Below are 23226 nucleotides of genomic sequence, written 5' to 3'. Positions count from 1 at the left end.
GATGAATCTCATAAGATGGAGAACCCATGGGCCATGGAATTGTGTGAGGCACCGACTCTGGAATCTGAAGGAAAGGATTCCATAGATGAGCATGGTAGCTTCATTCTTGAAATACCACAAGAACCATGCTCGTATAATGCCTCTCTAGAGTCAGCCATGCTTTGTGCCCCGAGCACGCACGAGGACTACAACCACCTTAAAGTCCTCTTTTGCAAAATGTTTAGAAGGTTGGTTGTAGATGCATATGTTTACCATAAATATTGCAAATTTTGTGGATGCACTGTAGCACTAATCTTGCAGCTAAAGCTTCAATGACCGTTGATGTTTAGACCCAGCAACCTACCAAGGGGTACCCGAGGTAGTGTTTTATGCATGGGGCTCACCGAGATCAGGAACTTGAAGGTGAACTCAAACATACGATTTAGACAGGTTCAGGCTGCTTATGTCGCATAATACCCTATGTCCTGTGTGTTGGTTGGATTGTATTGATTGAACTTGTTTGGAGGGGGTCCCTGCCTCATCTTATATTGCTAGGGGTAGGGTTACAGGTTGGTTGTTTACAAGAAAACTAGTCGGATTCGACTAGAGAGTCCTACTCTAATTGCTACAAGTAGTTTCCTAATCCTCGGCTAGTACTTGTCGTCCATGCAGACCACACCGTCCTGCACCATAGTCTCCATGTCTGACACGTCTCGGCGTACAACCTTGTATCTAGGACTGTCCAAACCCTCTAGTGGGCCCATAGATGTATGGACGACAAGCCCCCGAGTACTTTTTAGTCAAATGTAGTAGTCCTGAGTACTTTTGTAGATGCCCCCGACTAGTTTGTGGTGCTCTTTGAGTACTCCATCGGAATGAGTCTTCGAATGTACTCAAGTACTGCCATGCGGCTAGAATGTGCTCAAGCCTCATTTAACTTGGTCTTGAATCTTCAATCTTGATCTTTATATGAAAGTGCGATGAAAATCGCACCCCATATGGAGTAGCCCCGAGCCTTAGGTTGAATCAAAGAATCAGGCTGAGGGTCAATCTTGTAATTTCATATCTCTTTATCCCTAAAACCCAAAAGAAAAAACTTCTTAGTCAATGGGCACGTGGAACATAGCCCCCGAGGCATTACACGACTAGTTTGGGTATAAGAGTCAACCACTAGTCAACGTGACCGTTCACCAACAGTAACCTTATCTCTTTCTGAAAAAATTAGAAACTGCCAAGCAATAACTACAGGCGTTTAAAAATGGAATATTCCCATTAATCTCGCCACTGTGTTAAATGTGCCATGGTTATAAATAATGGAGGAATTCATCCCTTCCATTTTACCTGAGCCATCTGCCCTTTCATCTTCCACACTGTAGCCCTAGCACTACCGCTCGTCTGATCTTGAGCTCGAGTGCCACCGTTCCCCACCACTTAGCCCCCGAGCGCATGCGCCAGAAGACCCTTGTGGCAATACAAATGGGGAAAAAGGCGACATCCAGGAAGGCGGTGGAGAGAAAGAAGAGGAAGGCTGAGAAGAAGAAGGAGATCCAGTTGCCGGCTCCAAAGTACGGCAAGACTGATCAAACAGCTCTGCCAAATCAAGCGTGCACCTAGAAGAAATCCGTGCTGAAGGAGGCGGATATCCAGGCATATGTAGATGCCAATCTTCTCCAGGACCAAGACTTCATCAACTGGAGGGCAGCCTTCAGCAACCCCTAGCCAATGGAGAGCTACACCCACGAGACGGTAATCTTCACGCATTTCATTGAGCATGGTTTGTCTTTGCCCACATTGGACTTCTTCCGCAGGCTTTTGAATTATTACAACCTGGAGTTAGTCCATCTCAACCCCAACTCAATTCTACACATAGTCATTTTTGTGCATCTGTGCGAAGCTTTTCTCGAAATCCAGCTACACTTCCAACTCTTCCGCAAGTTCTTCAGAGTCAAGCCCCAGCCCAGGATGGACCATACTGAAGTAGTTGGAGGGGCAGACATTCAACTGCGGGAGAAGGTCAAAGGCTTGTACATGGATTATGAGCTAATTGACTCCCATTCTGGCTGGAAGGAGAGGTGGTGTATTCAATTACGGGAGAAGGTCAAAGGCTTGTACATGGATTATGAGCTAATTGACTCCCATTCTGGTTGGAAGGAGAGGTGGTGTTATATCAGGAATCATGAGCCCCGACTACCCAAGGTGACAGGCCATCGCCCAATCTGGAACAACTGGTGGTTGGATGAGCCAACCCATGGAAATAGCCTTCAGCTACCCGAGCTCAAGTCACAAGGGCTGACCGAAGTTGAGGTAGCCTTCAGTTTCATGAAGAGGCAAGTCCAACCCCTGCAACTGCGCTGCACTTGGGGATACGACTACTTGGGCCCCAACGATCCATCCTGGATGACATCCGATGACATATCTGTATAGTAGATGAAGTTATGTCATGATTGAGGTGCCTGTTCAAGCACGGGAGCGCAATCCCGACTATTGTTTGGGAGTTCTATGCTGTGAACCCACCAAGCAGTGTATGTACCCATGGCCGCAACTCCCGAGTACTACCTTTTATACTTGTCAATTTTCTAACTTGCATTCTTTTGCAGGAAGAAGTTCACTTGTTTTGCTCCGCTCCTCCTCCACCTGGTTTAGATGGCATTGACGCTACTCCGCGTGTACATACAATTGCAGATGTACAGAAGGCAGTCGAGGAAGATGAGGAGTTGGAGGGTTTTTCTTCCTTCAGCAACTTTGACTTAGAGGCTGCTGAAGAATTTGTCATCAAGACCCAACCGTCGGACAAGGCGGGGTCTTCATCTAGGACATCCAAGCGTGAAGCCGAATATGACCTGGAGGCCGGACTACCGCTGCTGCCAAAGAAGAGGCACACTATCGCCATCAAGCGTGTGGTGAAGAAGCCGCTTACCGCCAATGAAGTCCCTCCTCTGGTAATTACATTGGAAGAAGGACTAGATCCTGAGGATCGAGTACTTGTAAGTTGTTTCCCTTACCGCCATGTTTGCTTAGTTATGACATTGGAGGATTGCAAGTAGTCAGGGAGGAGACAGAGGCGAAGAAGACGACTGCCGAAGTCGTGCAGCAGGAGCTGCTAGTGACCAAGGAGGTCATCGAGCTGGATGATGACAAAGAGCCTCCTATCGCCAGGGCCAACCCCGTCGGCGGGCAAACTTCTCAAGAAGTGGAGACAGCAGCCAAGGCTGGCGAGCATCAAGCTGTAATCTAACGGGCTGCACCGATGAAGCCGTCACCCACTATCAAGTCCATGCGCCTGGCGGGAGAGCCTTCCTTCAAAATAAAGAGGTCTACCAAGTAAGTACCATAATGTTACCCGAGTACTGATTGTGTCTTGATATTGCCTGGTAGTGTGTCTTGACACTTGTGTTTTTTAGGATATCTACCAACATGGACATTAGAGGCCCAAGCCCGAAGTCTACAGCGGATGGCAGCATTCACTCAGCCCAAGACCCCATCCCAGCACCCTCAATTCCGCCGTTGGAGGATCAACCTGTGCTAGAAGTAGCTCCAGATGCTGTATTCCTTATTGCTGTGCTTATGCATGATGTTACTGCATCACTTAATATCGCTGAAGTGCGAGCCCTTGAACTACCAATAGCCAAGCCCATCGCGGTGACTACTTCTGCTGTGGTGGCTACTTTTGTAGCCCTCGAACCTGAGGTGGAGACCGAGGCTAAGGTGGCGACTACTTCTGTAGCTGAGGTTACGCTTGTAGCCCCCAAGCCAAAAGTGGACACTGAAGCCGTTGGAGCTCTACTAGTTTTGGCATCCATCCCGCTTTCTGAGGTAGGACCATCTACTAGTCGTGGCATGGCCTCCATCTCGTTTGCTGGAGCTGGTCCGTCGACTAGCCGAGCTCTGGTTCCTCTTGGTGCTCCAATCGTGAAAGAGCATGAGGAACCTTGGATAGCTGAGGGGGTGAACCTAGAGGATATCTAGCTCCTTGCTAACCCTTTGACCACCATAGAGATAGAGGCCATGGTCATGGAGATGCATCGCCGTGTAGGTGAATACACAGTGGTAAGTTTCTCTTTTGCGTTTGTCTTCAACTTGAAATCGATACTCGTTCCTTTATACAAGTACTTGCTCTATTTTGTAGAAATTAATCGAATGCTCTCGCTGAAAGTCGGAGATGATCCAGGGCTACGGAGACACTATAATGCGGGTGCAAGCACTTGAGCAAGAGCTAGCTAAGGAGTGACAGTACTCCTCCCGGCTACTCATGAAGTACAATGGCCAAGCTGCCCAGTACCGCAACCTTGTCTAGAAAGCTGTGGAGAAGGACCGCCTCCGAAAGTGCAACAAGACGTTAAAGCATCAGTTGGAAGGCAATTTGTCAACTCCTGCTAGTCTTCGAGTACTAATTTGCACTTGATGATTTTGAGTTACTCCTTGTGTTGTACTTGCAGTGCTCAAGAAGGACAAGGAAGATCTACAAGGCCGGGTGACTGATTGACAGAACTCGTACTACCGAGTGATGGAGCAACACGACAAGTTGTCTGCTCTGTACAAGAATCTGGAGCACCGTGTTGGTCTCAAAAGAATTCAACACCAACAGATGGAATGTGGTAGCACTTGTAAGTTCTAAAAACAATGTGTTGCCCCTTAGAACGGGGTAGGGCTCCCCTTTTATAGTGATTTGTGAGCCACTTTACATTCCGAAAAAGTCCCTTCTCAACCACTACATTCCTAGGATATACTATACATTAGGGTCATTAGGGTAATGTGTACAAGTTGAATTCTTCCATGTAGTCACGTCTCTCACACCTTGATGTAGTCATGCTTCTTACGCCTTCATGTAGTCAAACTTCTCACACCTTCATCTTTCTAACCTCAGGACTTTACCTTCGTGCTGGAGGAAAACATCCAGCCTCGTGGCAAGAAAAACATCTAACCTCGTAGCATTTGGTCCATCATGCTGCTTCCAAGAGCTTGTAACCTCGCAACGTTTCCCTTCAGGTTTTGCCCTTGAGTAAAGAGTAAAAGAGGTGAAAGCCTAGTGTTTGAGATTGACTTCGAACATTCGAGGGTTAGCTCAATTGGAGTTTACCTATCAGGCAATAGATGTCAGCTTTGAATCCCCATAGTAACAAGGAATATGCGAGGGTACGAGTTTTACTACCAAAGTAGCTGCCTCGAAAAGTTACGAGGTTATCTGAGTTTTTCTCCTTGGTCCAGAACTTGCGAGGTTAGAGGGATTTTATCTGTGAATGGCACTTGAGGTTGCCTAGTTTTTGAACAATCCCCAACAATAACCCCTCGTGGGTGAGGGTCGACTTCGACAGGCCAAACCCGCGACAAAAGATCGCTCTATCAAAAAACATCACCCTCGAGCATCGGAGGAGAGATGAGCCAATGGTCATCGGAGGAGTGATGTGTCAATTCCTGATTGGTTGTCACTTCGACTTCGGTTTGAGTTTTGAGGCATCCGTTCGTGCTCGTTAGCATGCCTATAAAAGGCAGGGGTTGTGGGTCGCTTGGGGTGACCCTCGCGTCTTGTTGTGAGTTTGCGCACTGTTTGCTAGTGCCTTGAGATTCGTGCTTCCACTACTATTTTTGTTGATCTTCATAGGTTCAAAGGTATTGTTCTCATCCTGTGTTTTTCATTCTTGCTTACCTTTCACTTTATTATTTTGTTTTGATTTATTGTTTATGTGTTGTTTAGTTGGCTCGGATTATGCAAACGGCGAGGTTGATGACTTCTGAAGAACTAGCTAAATGCATGGTGACGCTACCAAGGGAAAAGAGGCTCACGAGGCTGGTGAAGTTTTGGTTTCTTGCAAAAGTGATAGCGGAGAAGATGTTTCTAATGTTGAAGCTGACCCATCAGAGCTAATGGCTGGCAAGGATGATTTCCCTCCAACCCTGCGCTTCGGGTAGTCTTTGGTTTCAAAGAACATGATCAACTTCTACATTAGGAAGGGGTATTTTCCCGAGGGTATTGCTAGGCCTCCCAGTGATGATCTTGTGCCAAAACTAGATATTGGTGAAGCTGTGGTGTTTAGGGATTTCTTTACCACCGGCCTGCGGTTTCCCTATGACAAAATGTTGCCTCTTATCTTGGATAGATACAGTGCTAAGCTTCATCAACTTGCTCCTAACTCCTTTGTGGCTCTTTCTAAGTTCTACTGGATTGGGTGCACATTTGGAGGTTTGATCGACATTGATGGTTTTGCGAGGCTATTTGAGCTTCACGTGCAGAAGAAGAGGGTCGAGTTTGATGATGAAGATGGATTTTTTGAGACATAGTTTGGTTGTTGCACGTTCACGGAAGGAAGAACGAGAGCAATAAAATTTCCTAGGTTGAGCTCTCCATGGCACAAAAGAATAGATGGGATGATGATTGGCTCACATATTGGTTCCACATTAAGATGGACATGTCCGAGGCTTCTGGCTATGGTCTGCCATTTTTCCATTTTTTAGCTCGATGTCCCCCTTGAATATTACAACTGCTCCTCCATTCCAAAGGACAAAGGCTTCCTGGGTTTGCGAGTATGCTTTTGTTCTTGCTTGCTCATCTTTAGCTAGGCAAGATTTGGTTGAGGAATTTTTCGTAGCGGACATCTAGCCCCTGTCTAGCGGATGGGCGCCAAAGGAAATTGTGGTGAAGTTGGTATCGTGGTACCCTAGGCAGGTTCCTATTCCTATATTTGGATTGAGCTTGCCAGAGGGAGCAAATGCCGGTATTTTTGTTGATGAGGTTCAAAGGTGGGCTGTGGATAACAAGTTCGTTATGCACGGTCTCCAAGTGAACCGTGCTTTTTTAGAGATGGGTATCAAGGTTGAACCTCACGCCAAACCTCGCAAGCCCTCCAAGGGGATGTGCGAGGTTTGTGTGACTGGCTCCATTGAAATTGGTGGGAATGGAGGTAAAGGGAAGAAGAAGAAACCTGAGGATTCAGCCTCTTTGCCTCGAAGCCCTTAAGAAGAGAAGCTTGCTGGGTCAGGGCTCCTCCACTGACCAGCAACTAAGTATTTTTGGCAAGAAACCCGAGGTTGTAAAGAGCTCTGTGCCCGCAATGCATGATCCCGAGGCTAGACCGGAAGCCACGAAGCCAGAGCTCGAAGCTGCTGGAGCTCTTGCTGGGCTAAAGTTGAAGAAGGCTGGCAAGAAGATGGGGGCGAGAATTGTTAGTGTCCTGGATGAAGAGGACGATGAATGATTTTTGGATGAGGACTTGTCTTTGGTCTTGTCTCTGCGCCCTAAAGCTAAGGCAAAGTCTCCTCTAAAAGAGGTACACCCTGAGGATGTTGTTGTTGCCAAGATGGACAAGCCTGATCCGGTGCCTGCTGAGATAGGTAAAAATGTTGTCAAATTCTCACCTAAATTAAGCCTTGTTGATTCCAGTGGTGCCTCTATTAAATTTTTGATGGAATTGCAAAATATTGTTGGCGCAACTGGGGAGCCATACAATGAGCCCTCGATACTTTTAAGGGTGAATCCTTTACCCGAGGGCTCCACTTTACCTCAATCCGTTGTTGACTACAATAAGGATTTTGGCACCAATCTTAAAAAGAAATTATTGTTTGTCCATGTGCCTAGGTTACGTGAGGATGATGATCCTTACAATCCACCGCTATTGTGGGGTTCTAAGGACTCACTCCATGCTGTAGATAAAACAGCAAAGGCAGCTATGGGGAAAATTAAGGCTGATAATGATGAGGTTCCTGAGGAGGGCGAGGTTGCCATGGAGAAAGATAAAGTTCCTCAGGTCCCTATGATGGCTAAACTTTCTATTGAAGATGATGCTCGAGGCAGCACGTTTGACCCCGAGAGTTAGTATTTTGATTATTTCTTGACTTGTTTGCTCATTGTTTGCTTGGTTGCTTATATGTTGCTCTTCGTTTTGACAGAGTATGAGAAGTCTTTGCGGTGTTTTGATCCTGATGACTTGGCCAAGATAACAGCTACCCTCGGATATAAAGTATTGTTTTTTGACTAACGAGGTTTTGGTGGTTTCATCAATTCGTTCTTTTTCTCAGTTTTTATTTTATTTTTGTTGTTCCTCTTTTGCAGCCTGTAATTGCTGGGAAGTTAGTAGCTGAGAGGCTTCAAGAGAAGGAGAAAGACACACTTAGCCGTAGGACCAAGGTTCTGGAACTTGAGGTTGAAGTTGCGAGGCTAAAAAAGGAAAACAGTGCTTTAAATAATCTCAAGACTTCACTTTCTGAGGCCAACTCCGATTTGAAAAATAATAAGGAATTGCTTGTGAAAACATGCAGCGACCTCTCGTTTTGGAGAAGTTGCGAAGTACCACAGAGAAGGATTCAACAACTATCTCATCTTTGAAGATATCATTTTCGCAAATATGTTTAGAGAGATGAAAATTGATCCTCATCTGCTATAGCCGGTAGAAGTGCCATTGCTTGGATTTGAAGGAAGGCTAGTTAGAGCCTTGAGGAAATATCCTTGCCGGTGTCATTTGGAAACCTAGACAATGCCAGAACAGAACCCATAACATTTGATGTTGTCGAGATGTACTATCCATACTTCGCTATCCTTGGCAGAGGGTTCATCAACAAGTTTGACGCAACAATAAGGCAGCTATTCCTATGCATGAAGATCCCAGTCATGAAAGGGATCATCATAGTCTATGGGGACCGGCAAACAACTAATAACATTGAAAAAGGTGCAGCCCCAGGCTAGAAAAATGTACACCATTTAACAAGTCTCGATGAGGCTGAGCAATTGGAAAAGAAAAAACCATATGTTGAGCCTAAGAGACAAAGAAAAGGTGAAAGTAAGCACTAACAGCAAAACTAAAAGAGTGTTGCTAGATGATTGCATTCTAGACAGAGCTGCGATAATTGGGGCTAACCTCGAGCCTGAAAAAGAGAAAAAGCTAATTGAATTCCTAAACAAAAAGAAGGATGTTTTCGCATTGTCCACAAGTGACTTGCAAGGAGTTGACAAAGATATAATAGAGCACAAGCTAGAAATAAAAAAAGGCATGAGACCAAAAAACAAACAAAAACTTCAAAAAATATCAGAGGACAAAATACAAGCTATTAAATTAGAGGTCTAAAGGCTAATTGATGCCAATGTTGTATGCCCAGTTATGTACCCCGAATGGTTAGCAAACACGATCCCAGTCAAGAAGAAGAACGACAAATGGAGGATGTGTATAGATTTCACTAATCTAAACAAGGCATGTCCAAAACATGACTTCCCACTAGAGAGGGTTGACAAAGTAGTAGATGATGCTGCAAACAGTGAAATGTTGTCACTACTTGACATGTTCTCAGGCTACCACCAAGTCCAAATGAAAAAAGAAGATGAGGAAAAAACAAGTTTCGTAACTCCATTTGGAACTTACTGCTTTGTAAGAATGCCTGAGGGTCTCAAGAATGCGGGGAAAACCTGTTCAGGAATGATAGCAATAGTCCTGTGCAAGCAACTCTGAAGAAACATCCTAGCCTACGTGGATGACATTGTTGTAAAAAGTGACAAATGAGAGGATCATATTCATGACCTCGTAGAAACCTTTGCCAACCTAAGGGTAGCAAACCTAAAGCTGAATCCAAAAAAATGTGTGTTTGGAATTCAGTGGCAAGGTTCTAGGATGCCTGATCTCAACAAAAGGCATCGAGGCTAATCTGGACAAAATTCAGGCTCTCATCAACATGAAAGAGCCAACCTCGATAAAAGATGTGCAAAAGTTAACAGGAAGAATTGTGGCTCCCAACAGGTTCATCCCAAAAGCTGCTAAATGAAGCATGCCTTTTTTCCAGGTGTTGCAAAGCTCCAAGAAATTTGAATGGGGGGAATAGCAGAGCAAAGCATTCACGCAGCTAAAGGATTACCTAACAAACATGACAAAGCTATGTCCACCCGAGCCAAAGTCCCCCTTGTTGCTATATTTGTCAACCTCGAGCTCCGCAGTCAGCGCCACCTTGGTGCAAGAGAAAGAGATCGACGGCAAGTCAAAACAAACACTAGTTTGTTTCGCATAAGAAGCATTATCAGGGTCAAAGTTGTTCTACTCCGAGTTAGAAAAAATTGCCTATGCTGTAATCATGGTAGCACGTTGTTGGGATACGAAGTAGGCTACACTAGCGTAAATCAAAAATTTTCTACCGCGTAAACCAGGAAACCTGCCGTATAAGGATCACGGGATTACCACTCGACGCACTGATGCGGAAGATGTAGATTCGCGTTGATGCAGCGAAGGCGATCAGCGTAGTCATACGTAGTCGATCAAGTCGACGTCCAGCAGCTCGTCCACATGCAGTAAGATCGCCCTCGTGCTGCGGCTCGTCGTCTGCTCATCGTGGCTCGTCGGTGGCTCGTCCTGGCTCGTTGGCGGCTCGTTGTAGCTCGTCGGTGGCTCGTCCAAGTGCTGCAGGCACAACACCTCCAAGATATCCACACGTGCAGGGAGGAAGCGTCGCAAGCCAGACTGCTAGGTCCACGAGTTGCAACAGGCGAGGGTGTGGGAGGCCCGCGGCAGATGTGTTTCGCCAAAAGGTGTAAACCCTAGGGCGCCCCCACCCCTCTATTTATAGAGGTTCCTAACAGGCCTCTGGGTCCGAGGCCCATCAGTACTTCTAAACCTAATCCAACTCGGATCACATCCGAATTGGGCTTCCAACCCCTTAAGCGAGTGACCCTATGGGTTCGGATACGTATAGACATGGCCCAAGTACTCCTACTCGGCCCAATAGTTGGTAGCAGCCTCTAGCAATATGTGCCAACTCCTATATGCACACGAAGATCATATCAGACGAACCATCACAACATTATATACATGCTATTCCCTTTGCCTCACAATATTTGGTCTAGCTTCAAGCCGACCGCTCTTTCTCGATCCTATGATTCGGAATCCCATTGTAGGTTAACTCTTAACCGTACGTAGCATGGCCATGCATTTTCGGATCCGATCACTCGAGGGACCCAGAGATATCACTCAATCAGAGAGGGGTAAATCTCATCTTGATTGACCATGTCTCATAGCATGCTTCTTGACAAACCCGAAAGCTACCTTTATAACTACCCTGTTACGGCGTAGCATTTGATAGCCCCTAAGTAAGCCGATCCACATCTTGAGTACATGCGACAATCTCAGGTCTAAGGACAAAGCGTATATGTTGTGTAAAGAGAGAACTACTTCTCGTGTTGGGTCAGTCCTAGCACATGTCTCCACATGTGCCCACATTATTAGTTCAACATCTCCATGTCCATGACTTGTGAAACATAGTCATCAACTAATACATGTGCTAGTCTAATATTCATGCCCCACATGAACTCCGACTAGGGACAACTTTAGAATAACCATACAAGTAAAGAGTTTCACATACAATTCACATAATTGCAAATCAATTCAAGTAGCCTTTAATGGATATTCAAGGAACACAATATAAATCATGGATACAAATGGAATATCATCATCTCTATGATTGCCTCTAGGGCATACCTCCAACAGTCTCCCACTTGCACTAGAGTCAATCTAGAAGGTACCTAATACCCATAGCTCTTACATGCGCATCATGCTTAGCCTGCGAGAGTGGTTTTGTCAACGGATCAGAAATGTTCAGATCCGTGTGTATTTTGCATATCTTGATCTCACCCCGGTTGACGAAGTCTCGAATGAGATGAAATCGCCGCATTACGTGTTTGTTCTTCTGGTGGTTCCTTGGCTCCTTTGCTTGCGCAATTGCCCCATTGTTATCACAGTAGAGATTCAATGGGCTGGACGCATTCGGGAACACACCAAGCTCAATGAGGCAATTCCTTATTCAAACACCCTCCTTCGCGGCTTCCGAAGCCACGATGTACTCGGCTTCTGTCGTAGAATCGGCCACCGTCTTCTGCTTGGAACTCTTCCAACTAACAGCACCACCATTTAGCATGAACACAAATCATGATTGTGACTTTGAATCATCTCTGTCGGTTTGGGAACTAGGATCGGTGTAACCTGTTACAATGAGCTCCTCCTCACCTCCATAGACGAGGAACATATCTTTAGTCCTTCTTATGTACTTAAGAATGTTTTTCACCGCTGTCCAGTGACTCTCACCTGGATCAGACTGGTGTCTGCTTGTCATGCTTAGCGCATATAAAACATCTGGGCGAGTACTTATCATTGCATACATGATAGATCCAATAGCCGAGGCATATGGCACTCTACTCATGCGATCCCGCTCATCAGTAGTCAAAGGACACTGGGTCTTGCTGAGATGTATGCCATGTGACATAGGCAAGAACCCTTTCTTTGCCTCTTCCATGCTGAACCACTTCAACACTTTGTCAATGTAAGTATCTTATCTTAATCCTATAAGCCTTCTCGATCGATCTCTATAGATCTTAATGCTCAGAATATATGCGGCTTCCCCTAAGTCCTTCATCGAAAAACTATTTTTCAGTGAAGTCTTTATGGACTCAAGCATAGGAATGTTATTTCCAATCAGCAATATGTCATCCACATATAAGATTAGAAATACTACAGAGCTCCCACTAACCTTTTTGTAAACACAAGACTCTTCTTCGTTCTTAGTGAAGTCAAACCATTTGACCACTTCATCAAAACGAATGTTCCAACTCCTAGATGCTTGCTTCAATCCATAAATGGATCTCTAAAGCTTGCATACCTTTCCAGCATTTTTTGGATCGACAAAACCCTCAGGCTGTATCATATACACGTCCTCAGCTAGGTTTCCATTCAGGAAAAATGTCTTGACATCCATCTGCCATATCTCATAATCGAAATATGCAGCTATAGCTAGAATAATATGAATGGACTTAAGTATCACTACGGGCGAGAAGGTCTCGTCGTAGTCAAGTCCTTGAACTTGTCAAAAACCTTTTGCGACAAGTCGTGCTTTATAGATGTGAACATTTCCATCCATGTCCTTTTTTTTCTTATAGATCCACTTGCACTCTATGGCTTTAACACCATCAGGCGGGTCATCCAAGTTCCAAACTTGATTGTCTCCCATGGACTCTATTTTGGATTGCATGGCACTCTGCCATTTTTCGGAGTCTGGGTCCATCATTGCTTCTACATATGTCGCAGGCTCATCATTGTCCAACAATAATATTTCCCGCATTTCGCGGAGCCTTGCTGACCTTCGTGGTTGTGGTGGTGCCATGGGTATCTCAACTTATTCTGCTACGTTAGCATCACTCATTGATTCTTGCCCGATCGGCCCATCTCGAACTTCTTCAAGATGCACTGTCTTTCCACTCTTTTCTCCTTTGAGAAAATCTTTCTCTAGGAAAACCCCGTTCCGAGCGACAAACACTTTGCCCTCTGACCGGTTGTAGAAATAATATCCCAAAGTTTCCTTTGGATATCCCACGAAAATGCACTTATCCGACTTGGGTGTGATCGTGTCCGACTGAAGTCGCTCGACAAACACTTCACATCCCCAAATCTTTAGAAAAGACAAACTGGGAACCTTTCCAGTCCACATCTCATATGGTGTCTTAACTACGGATTTAGATGGTACCCTATTAAGTGTGAAAGCTGCTGTTTCTAGAGGATATCCCCAAAATGACAACGGTAGGTCCGACTGGTTCATCATTGATCGAACCATGTCTAACAAAGTTCAATTACATCGCTCGGATACACCATTTCTCTGAGGTGTTCCAGGCGGCGTAAGTTGTGGAACAATTTCGCAACTCTTTAGATGATTGCTAAACTCGTGGCTCAAATACTCGCCTCCACGATCAGATCGTAAGGCCTTAATTTTCTTGCTACACTGATTTTCAACTTCATTCTGAAATTCCTTGATCTTTTCAAAGGTTTCAGACTTGTGCCTCATCAAGTAGACATAGCCATATCTACTAAAATCATCAGTGAAAGTTATGAAGTATTGGAATTCTCCTCTAGCCGTCGTGCTCATTGGTCCGCATACATCGCTATGTATGAGTTCCAACAAGTCTACTGCTCTCTCAAGAAAACCTATGAAAGGCATCTTGGTCATCTTGCCTAGCAAGCAAGCCTCAGTGCTGGAGATGGTCACTGCTGGGGATCTGCGGGGAGCGGTCTTGAGCTCTGAGGAGTTGGTCACTACTAGGGCTCTGCGGCCCTTCGTGCTGAGGATGATGATGTAGCATTTGCACCATAGAATGATCCCATGAAGCACATCTCCTAGTGTCCTTTCCCCATCACCTCCTGGGAGGTCGAGCTCTAGGCCTTCATATTAGCTATCAGTGAGCTACTCTAGGCCGACGCTGGTGTAGGCAGGTGGAGTCTCCATGCCATGGCTTGTCTATCCTGCAAGGATTGGTAAGGCACTCTCATACGCCACCTGTAAATATAGCAGAAATAAAGAAGTTATTAAACTCCAATCTCGAGGCATGGATTGATTGAGAAGATTGCATAAATATTATGTATCAGTATACCTTAATGGTGAGGTTGAAGACCGGTGTATGCAGCTCACATGAGGTGCATTGCATGATGGCATCCACAGCGAACCGTTGCTCGTCCACGGGTAATCTTGGCATTTGCAAATCGGGAAGCCCTGTAGAAGCACAGCTACTCCTAAGGCATTGAGAAGGGCTGGCGAAGTTTGGATCCAGCAGTGCTCTAGATTGGGCCAACTCCGCAACTGCGTGGGCTACTTGATGATTGATTTCCTCCTGCATTCTTACTTCTTGTGAATGCACTTTGGATTCTAGTATGCGTCACTAGCTCTTCTTGATTTGTTCCTTTCTTCGCTTGCGGCTTCTGTACGAGGCACTATCACCTCTGAAAGCAAACTTCCATGGAACAACCCCGAACCCTCGGCAACGTCGTGGGTACTCGGGATTCCTGAGGGCCAATGTGAGCTGATCATTCTCTTGGTCCACCTTCAACCTCCCAGTCTTAGCATCTTCAATATTCTTGATAAGCCTTTCGGCCTTCTGACGTATTGTCTCATTGAAGATCAGCATCCCATCCTCTTGGCTCAGGAAGCCTCCATGAGCGTAATACCAATTTTTTGATCGATCGGGCCATTCAATAGTTACTAGTACGATACCCCGATCGATCAGGTCTTGTTCCATATTCTTCCTTCTAGGAATTGCTGTGCATAACCAACTCACCCTAGACGATGATGGTACTCCTTCTGCTCAGCATTTATAGTGTTGGTCTGAACCTTTTTCACACCATCTTTGCTCCTCTTGTATTCAACAAATGCCTCCCAGTGGTCTCTCAACTTTGGCCACACAATGAAATCCGGTGTTCGGCCCTTCTTAAGGTAGTTGGCATCTAGCATCTTCTTGAATGTCTGGATTTGTGTGGCCATCTTCTTCAGCGTCCACACTTTTACATCCTTTTCAATATATATATCCTTCGGGAAATGTGAAATATTTCTTGACATCTTCCCACAACATATTCTTTTCTGTATCCGGGAGGGCGTATGTATTAGTACTTTTGCCCTTCCATTCCCTGATGCTGATGGGCACGTTGTCGCTTTGGCCACTTCAAGAAAATAATGCAAGCCATCAATAAACACCTTGGATGAGTGAATTCCCCATGGAAATGAGGAAAAAAATTCAGGCAGCACCTCCTCTAGGCTTGCTTTGGTGCCATAGAGAGTAGGTGAAGCTCTCTATCTTTGTGGAGTGGATTGGCTCAGGCTGGAGGAGGAAGAAAGGCCTCTGTCTTGGGATTTAATGGGTGATGAGTTTTTATCCTGGTTTAAAATTCCAACCAGGACAAAATGGAACACCTTTTGTCCCCGTTGAAGTTTACTCCCGGTTGGAAACACCAACTGGGACAAAAGCACCACCCTTTTTTGTCCCAGTTGGAATTACCAACCAGGAGTAAACTTTTTGTCCTGGTTGGTAACTCCAACAGGGACAAAAGGGCGGCATCCTTTTGTCCCGGTTGGAGGCTCCAACCGGGACAAAAGGGGGATGCCGCCGGCGCCCGGAATCTGGCCGTTACAATCAGGATAAATGGGAGGGCCTTTAGTCCTGGTTGCAAATACCAACCGGGAGTAAAGCTCAGCCTTATTCCAGCCGACCGTGGCGCGCCCTCTTTTGTCTCGGACCAACTTTAAATTGGAACAAAAGGAGGCGCATGGAAGGTGAGTTCTCCATTAGTGGCCATTTCCATCATGAACCAGTAGTAGTGACTTTGGCCTTTAAGCCACCGCCTGCCAGTCCTAGATCAGGTCGGGATAGGTTGGGGTAGGTCTGTCTAAGCTCACTTCTCTACTCAAAAAAAGCAAAAGGAAGACAAATTTTTAGTACGTCGAGGTCCTCCGCACACTTTGTCCCGCGGTAAAATGAATTAGTGCCGTCCGATCTCCTGCCGCAGTCCCGCACCCTCTCCCTCCATCCATTCTTCAGCCCCCGCCCCCAATACCACCCCATGCCTGCCATCTCTGCCGCCTCACCACCCCATCTTCCCCCTTCCCCCCACACCTGCCGCCACGCACTGCCCTCCCCTGCGACAACCCTGCCACCGCCACCCCTCTTTCCTCCCCGGCGTCAAGCCTGCCGCCGCCGCCGTCCCTCTTTCCTACCCTGCGCCAAGCTTGGCACCGCCACCAAACCCGGTGACGAGGACCCTGCCCGGGTCGGCGAGCTCTGCCAGCCAGGGGTCAACGTCGTCGGTGCCAGCGCCGGGGAAGGGGCAGATCTGGCCGTGGAGCCAGAGGAGGACCGCAGTTGCATTGTCAATGGCGGCTGGCAGATACAGAAGCCGGCCACGTCCTCCTCCCAGATACGGAAGCCGTCGTCGTCCCACCCCACCCCCGCCCGCGCCTCGCCTCCTCCCTCCCCCGGCCACGTCTCCTACATCCACCCATGCCTCCTTGCCCTGTGGCCGCCCTCTCTCCCCTTGTTGGCCAGTCGTGCGATCCCTGATGGAGGAGAAGGCTCCGGCTTCCCTAACCTCCATGGGAAGAGATTGACGGCGGCTCTGGCGGACACGGCCCCATCACCGAGTGGATGAGGCAGCGGCGACGCCACCCCTCTAGATCGTTTGCCCCCTCCTCCTCCCTAGTAGGTTTGTTTGTCTGTGTTCCTCCTTACAACCAGCAACATGCCAACGAAGTGTTTGTTAAAATGCTAGAATGCTTCAGCCTTCATAGATTACGTCTTGCAGATTAACAGGATGGAGATGGATCAACAACCTGCTGTGGCGGCGCAACATGTGCAGGTATATCATTGGGGTTGCACATCAGACGCCTGACATAATTACCCACATTAGAGTTTGATTATTTTCTTTAATATGATTCTTATGTGCCATACACCTAATATTTGGCACCATTCTCAACAACAACTTGCTCGGGCATGCTTGATGTGGGAGAACCAAAGCGTTGCTTATTTCCTGGAGGTCACCTCATGTGTTGATGGGAGCGAGTAAATTCCAGAACACCACTTCATGCTGGTGCTTCCAGAGCCCCAACATTTTACTAGCTGTTCTTTTGATTTGTCCACGTAGAGGGCACCGCTAGATTTTGCCTGCTAGCTAAACTGATTTGGCACTAGTGTGGGTATTCAACTTCATTATAAAAAACAATTTCATTCAAGTAAGGCTCTGTTGAACTCACTTGGCCCATCCTTTTATTTTCTTTGTCTATCTAGGTTCTAGAGAGGTTGGATGGGAAAAAAAAGTAGAATCTTTATCGTCCGGGTCCTCTGCCAGGTTTGGTTTACTATAAGCATGCATATTTAAAAATTGTTTTCCTGGTTAATGTACGTTATTTGGGATGCTGGTGATTAGGGGGTGAGATTTGGGAGGTTTGTCAAGTAGTACTATACCATACTCGAGGGTTCAGATGCTTGGGTGAAATCTCCTAATAAGATTGATTTATGAGTGCTGGCCATTTATTAGCGCCAAGGTTGGCTCATTTTTGATAGGCAAGGAGACCATGTTGAGATGGGCATGCATGTGTTCTTTGGGTGTTACAGCAATCTGATGTGTGTATGTTTACCATTATAGACTGGCAGAGGCTGTGCAGAGAATGGGAATCAAATCATTTTTCCCTGTTTAAGAAGCAGCTTGGGTGGAAACGATTGGATCTGGAAAAATTCTTGCTTATGCCCTACCTATTGTGCAAATCCTCTCTACCCGGACAGTAAGGTGCTTGCGAGCTCTGGTTGTGCTTCCTACACGGGATTTAGCCTCGCAGGTTGATGCATTTTCCACTTACCTTTTATAAATTTATCGCTCCTAATCCATAGTGCTCACATTTGAGTCTGACATCTATCCATCTCATATCAAGCCATCTAACACATGGAAGTGTTCCTGTTGTTAATTAAATTTTAGGCTAAAGAGGTTTTTGATAATACACATCTCTGACGCACAAAGGTCCTGAGACACCATCATTCTACTTTTGGCAACTTTCAGCTTGCGAAAAAATAGTTCTCACCACCTGGTTCATGTTGAACAATTCCACTTACAATTTTAATGATACATTTCAGGAAGCAAGTAAAGACACTGGGCAAGTACTTCGTGTTTAGCTTTTTATGGGGCTTTTTTTAGTGGTTCTCACAGCAGGAGATGACTGTGGATTAAAAAAATTCCTAACATTGGGTCTTGAAGTTTATAACAACAGGTCAGAAACTGTGACAGATGTAACACCAGTAGTAACTGCACTGTGCCAGATATCTGAAAAAGCTTATACTTACTTTATCTATATTGTAAAACCATGAGAGCTTGCAGATTCATCTGTGTCATCTCTTGTTATGTTGCAAAGGGGAAACGGTGGTTATTTATGTCCCTTGATATTTCTAAGTACTCCAATGTCTTTGTAGGCATGTCACAAGGCTCTCTTAAAATGGTCAATGATCCACTGCCAGTACAAAAAGGATCCTGATAAAGCAGTAAATGCTCTATGATTTTCAGATAAAGTTTTCAAGTATCTGACTTGGCTGAATAACTGCAAATGCAATGATGATTACTGAAGTTTTTATTATTATAAAAACAGCTGCAGTTCTAATGGTCTTTATTTGATTATTATAAATGTTACAACTCAGCTCAACTCCTCTTGCTTTGACTGCAGAAAGATTTGCTGACAGACTTAAGTTTTCATGTACCAACATCAAATGCTCAATTCACTGGGGATGGAGCATTGTAATTCAGCTCAGGTGAACTGCTAAGATAAAATTAGATGTCAAAATCCATGTTATCTTACAAAATTAGATGTTAAAATTCAAGTTTCAATTGTTTGCAAAATTTCATATTGTTCACTATGGGAATACACACTTTTGTTGATTTGTACACATTTTTCTCAACTTTTAGCAAGTTTGGTAATTGATGGAATTTGTATATGTACACACTATGCTATCTTACAGTTACTTTTTTCAACAGAGCTGTGATTTGCTAAGTTAAGTATTACTGTGAATGTTGTGTTGGTAGAAAATTATATTTGAAATGTGATCCTCATAAGCTCATGTCTTTATACAAACTACAATTTATATGTTAAGGCAAAGTGAATGCTTTCTTTATGACATGTCAAATATATCATATGATGAGAATGATGCTTACGGAGGTAATTTATTTTTGCCCGTAGCAACGCACGGGCATGATCCTAGTTACATACAAAATGTGCCGAGGTGCCCACTTCTTGTAGCAGTATGACTTGGGACCAGGCAAAGAGGTGGTTAGAGTCCACCGATCATGGATGTTACTTGGTCAGCCGTTGCCCTATTCCCATGGGCAATAGTTAACCTAAGATCAATTCTAACATCCTCCTTACATATTTTGCCATATTGGCTAGATTTGGATAGTAGAAACACCAATTTTCTAAGACATTTAACCAAATTGAGCAATTTATAAGGTATTGGACAAATTTGCACCCACCTGTGCGGTGTGTGTAATTTACTCTATTGTTATTATGGTTCAAAAGCTTTTAAAGATTTATTTTGTACATAAAGTTGTTGGAGGTATGCCCTATAGGTAATCATAGAGATGATGATATCTTATTGTATCCATGATTTGTATATTGTTTCATTGAATATCCATGAAAGGCTACTTGAATTGATCTGCAATTATATGAATTGTATGTGGAACTCTTTACTTGTATGGTTATTCTAAAGTTGTCCCTAGTCGGAGTTCATGTGAGGACACACATGAATATTAGAGTAGCACATATATCGTGATGTCAAACCAATAATGTGGGCACATGTAGAGACATGTGCAAGGACTGACCCAACACGAGAAGTAGTTCTCTCTTAAGACAACATGTACACTTTGTCCTTAGACCTGAGATTGTCGCATGTACTCAAGATGTGGATCGTCTTACTTAGGGGCTATCAAACACTACACCGTAACAGGGTAGTTAAAAAGGTAGCTTCCGGGTTTGTCAAGAAGCATGTTGTGAGGCATGGTCAAATCAAGATGGGATTTGCCCCTCTCTGATTGAGAGTGATATCTCTGGACCCCTTGAGTGATCGGATCCGAAAATGTATGGTCATGCTACGTACGGTTAAGAGTTAACCTACAAAGAGATTCCGAATCATAGGGTTGAGAAAGAGCGGTCGGCTTGGAGCTAGACCAAATATCGTGAGGCAAAGGGAATAGTATGTATGTGATGTCATGATGGTTCGTCTAATATGATCTTTGTGTGCGTATAGAAGTTGGCACGTCTTGCTAGAGACCGCTACCAACTATTGGGCCGAGTAGGAGTTCTCGGGCCATGTCTATACGTATCCGAACCTATAGGGTCACACACTTAAGGGGCTGGAAGCCCAATTCGGATGTGATCCAAATTGGATTAGGTTTAGAAGTACTAATGGGCCTCGGACCTAGAGGCCTGTTAGGAACCTCTATAAATAGAGGGGTAGGGGCCCCCTAGGGTTTAATCCTTTTGGCCGAACCACAGCTGCCGCGCCTCCCACGCCCTCACCTGTTGCAACTCGCGGACCTAAAAGTCCGGCTTGCGACGCTTCCTCCCTACACGTGTGGATACCTTGGAGGTGTTTCACCTGCAGCACTTGGACGAGCCGTCGACGAGCCACAACGAGCCACCGACAAGCCACGATGAGCCGACGACGAGCTGCGGCCCGAGGACGACCTCGCTGTACGTGGACGAGCTGCTGAGGAGCTACTCGACGTCGACACGATCGACTACGTGTTCGACTACGCTGATCGACTTCGCTGCCCCGACGCGATTCTACATCTTCCGCACCAGTACGTCGAGTGGTAATCCCGTGATCCATATATGGCAGTTTTTCTGGTTTACACAGTAGAAAAATTTGTGTTTTGCGCTAGCGTAGCCTACCTCGTATCCCTACAAAAGTTTGTGAGGTTCCAAAAGTATCAATAATGAATTTTTGGTCAACTATTAACTAATAAGTACTGCTGCCTTATCCATTATAATGAAATGACGTACTGAGTGTTCCCATCAGAAAAAAAAGAACAGAACATCTCCTCTTAAGGTTACCAGTAGTGAGTAGGGAAGTGGCTTTATATTCATGAATATCTAGGACGATCACTTGGGTTATCCTTGCACCTTTGTTTTGAAAAGCGTGTTATGTGGAGGATTGGAGGGTTGTATCGCAGGTGGTGATATTTGCCTATCCCACTTTTGTGAAGGTCCAATGGCTGCAATGTGGATTCTATAGTGGACATGGTGTGGTTCTCCCAATAAGTTAGAAATGTTGTTATGCATATAGCAACGTATATATGTCCATATGTTGTATGAAATTAGCAGAAGTTCTACCTTTTGGTCAGATCTTAAACCCCAACTCACCCTTCGTTGACGAATCTTGCAGAGGAAATGTTGGATTGTCGAGGTATTAGATTCTCACTAATGTTTTCGTTACTCAAGCCGACATTCTTGCTTATACTTGTTGACTCATGCTCTTACTTTTAAAGTGGAACCCTCCTCTACCGATGAATTTTTGACATCCTACAGCTTTGGCCGTATTAGATTCACACCAATATTTTTATTACTCAAGCCGACATTCTTGCTTATGCTTGTTGACTCATGCTCTCACTTTTGTTTCTCTTTTAAGTGGAACCCTTCCATACGAATGAATTTTTGACATCAAGCAACTTTAGCAGATCGCTTAGCCTCGTGCCCTCCTTCATCTTCACCGCAAGGACCAAGTGCGATTGATCAGTGAGCTAAACTAGTAAAGCAAGTTGCATGGGTAGATAGAAAACACAGAAATAAGGGATCGTATACATCCAGCTAGCATCAAGCTAACTCCTGCACCCTGCACTGCGCCCACAGGTTGAGCGCGCACACACATCCATCGATTCCTCTAGTGGGAGCCAAAACTCCAACTATGCCGCTAAGCCCGCCAATTTTGCTGGGGTCTGCCCACCCGCACCACACGCACAATCCATCCATCTTTTTTTTAAAGAAGTCCTATACCTTCTTGTACACTTGGGCGAGTCCGTGTTTTCACTCAGGACTCGAAAACCATCCGTCCTAACTCCTCGTGCTATCTAAACCGGACACGTGATCCCCTCCACCAGATTCCAACCCGGTTTTGTCTAAGCTGGCGCCAGGCCGTCGCCACTTTGACTTGCCACCGGGGGTCAGTCTTACCGGGCACACGAGGGAATAAAATAGATGTCGCTGCCATCTTCTCCCCATCAGCCTCTATTCATACCGTCCGTCCCAAACCACGGCCACGGCGGCGGCGGCCACGATTTCTACGGTGAGGACCTACCTGGAGAGGGCCAGCAGCCTCAAGCCATGGCACACGCAATCCAGGACTTCCGGTGGCCGCGGAAGCTGTACGGGCAAAGCTGGGAGATGAGTGATGCGAAGGGGACGGGGTGCGCGGCGGGGACAACGCAATGGCGCAGCAATGGGATGGGCTTGGTTGCCGTCACCATGGACCTCGTTGCCGCCCGCTCTCCAATGGCCGAGCTCGTCCTCGAGGCTCTCTGTTCATCTCCACCAATCTCCACCTCACTCCTCCGTTCATCTCCGGGAACAAGAAATTCACCAACCAGTGCGGCATCTCCTCCAACTAGTTCTCCCTGCAAGCAGGCACAAATCCACCAGCACACCAAATCCAACATCACCCGAGCTGCCCCTTGCCCAAATCGAGCATTGCCTTGCACAACCGCACCTTCCCTTTCCCTCGCACAAGAGGCAAACCAGAGCCCCATCCTCCAAACCCAAGCAACAGAGGAAAGCTAATTAGCTCTACCACTCACCATAATTGGCAAATCTCCTTCTTATGTCGTACGATGCCTATTGCTTTACTTGATTTTTCTTCTTGTTTCTTTAACCTAGCTTGCTTGGCCGGATTGATTTGTCATTCCTTGATCTATTCCGCCAACGACTATGCGGGCATAGCCGCCGTTGTGATAG

This window comes from Setaria italica, chromosome IV (assembly GCF_000263155.2).
Source record: "Setaria italica strain Yugu1 chromosome IV, Setaria_italica_v2.0, whole genome shotgun sequence".
Classification (NCBI taxonomy): Eukaryota; Viridiplantae; Streptophyta; class Magnoliopsida; order Poales; family Poaceae; genus Setaria; species Setaria italica.
Note: the sequence above shows the minus strand (reverse complement) of the source record.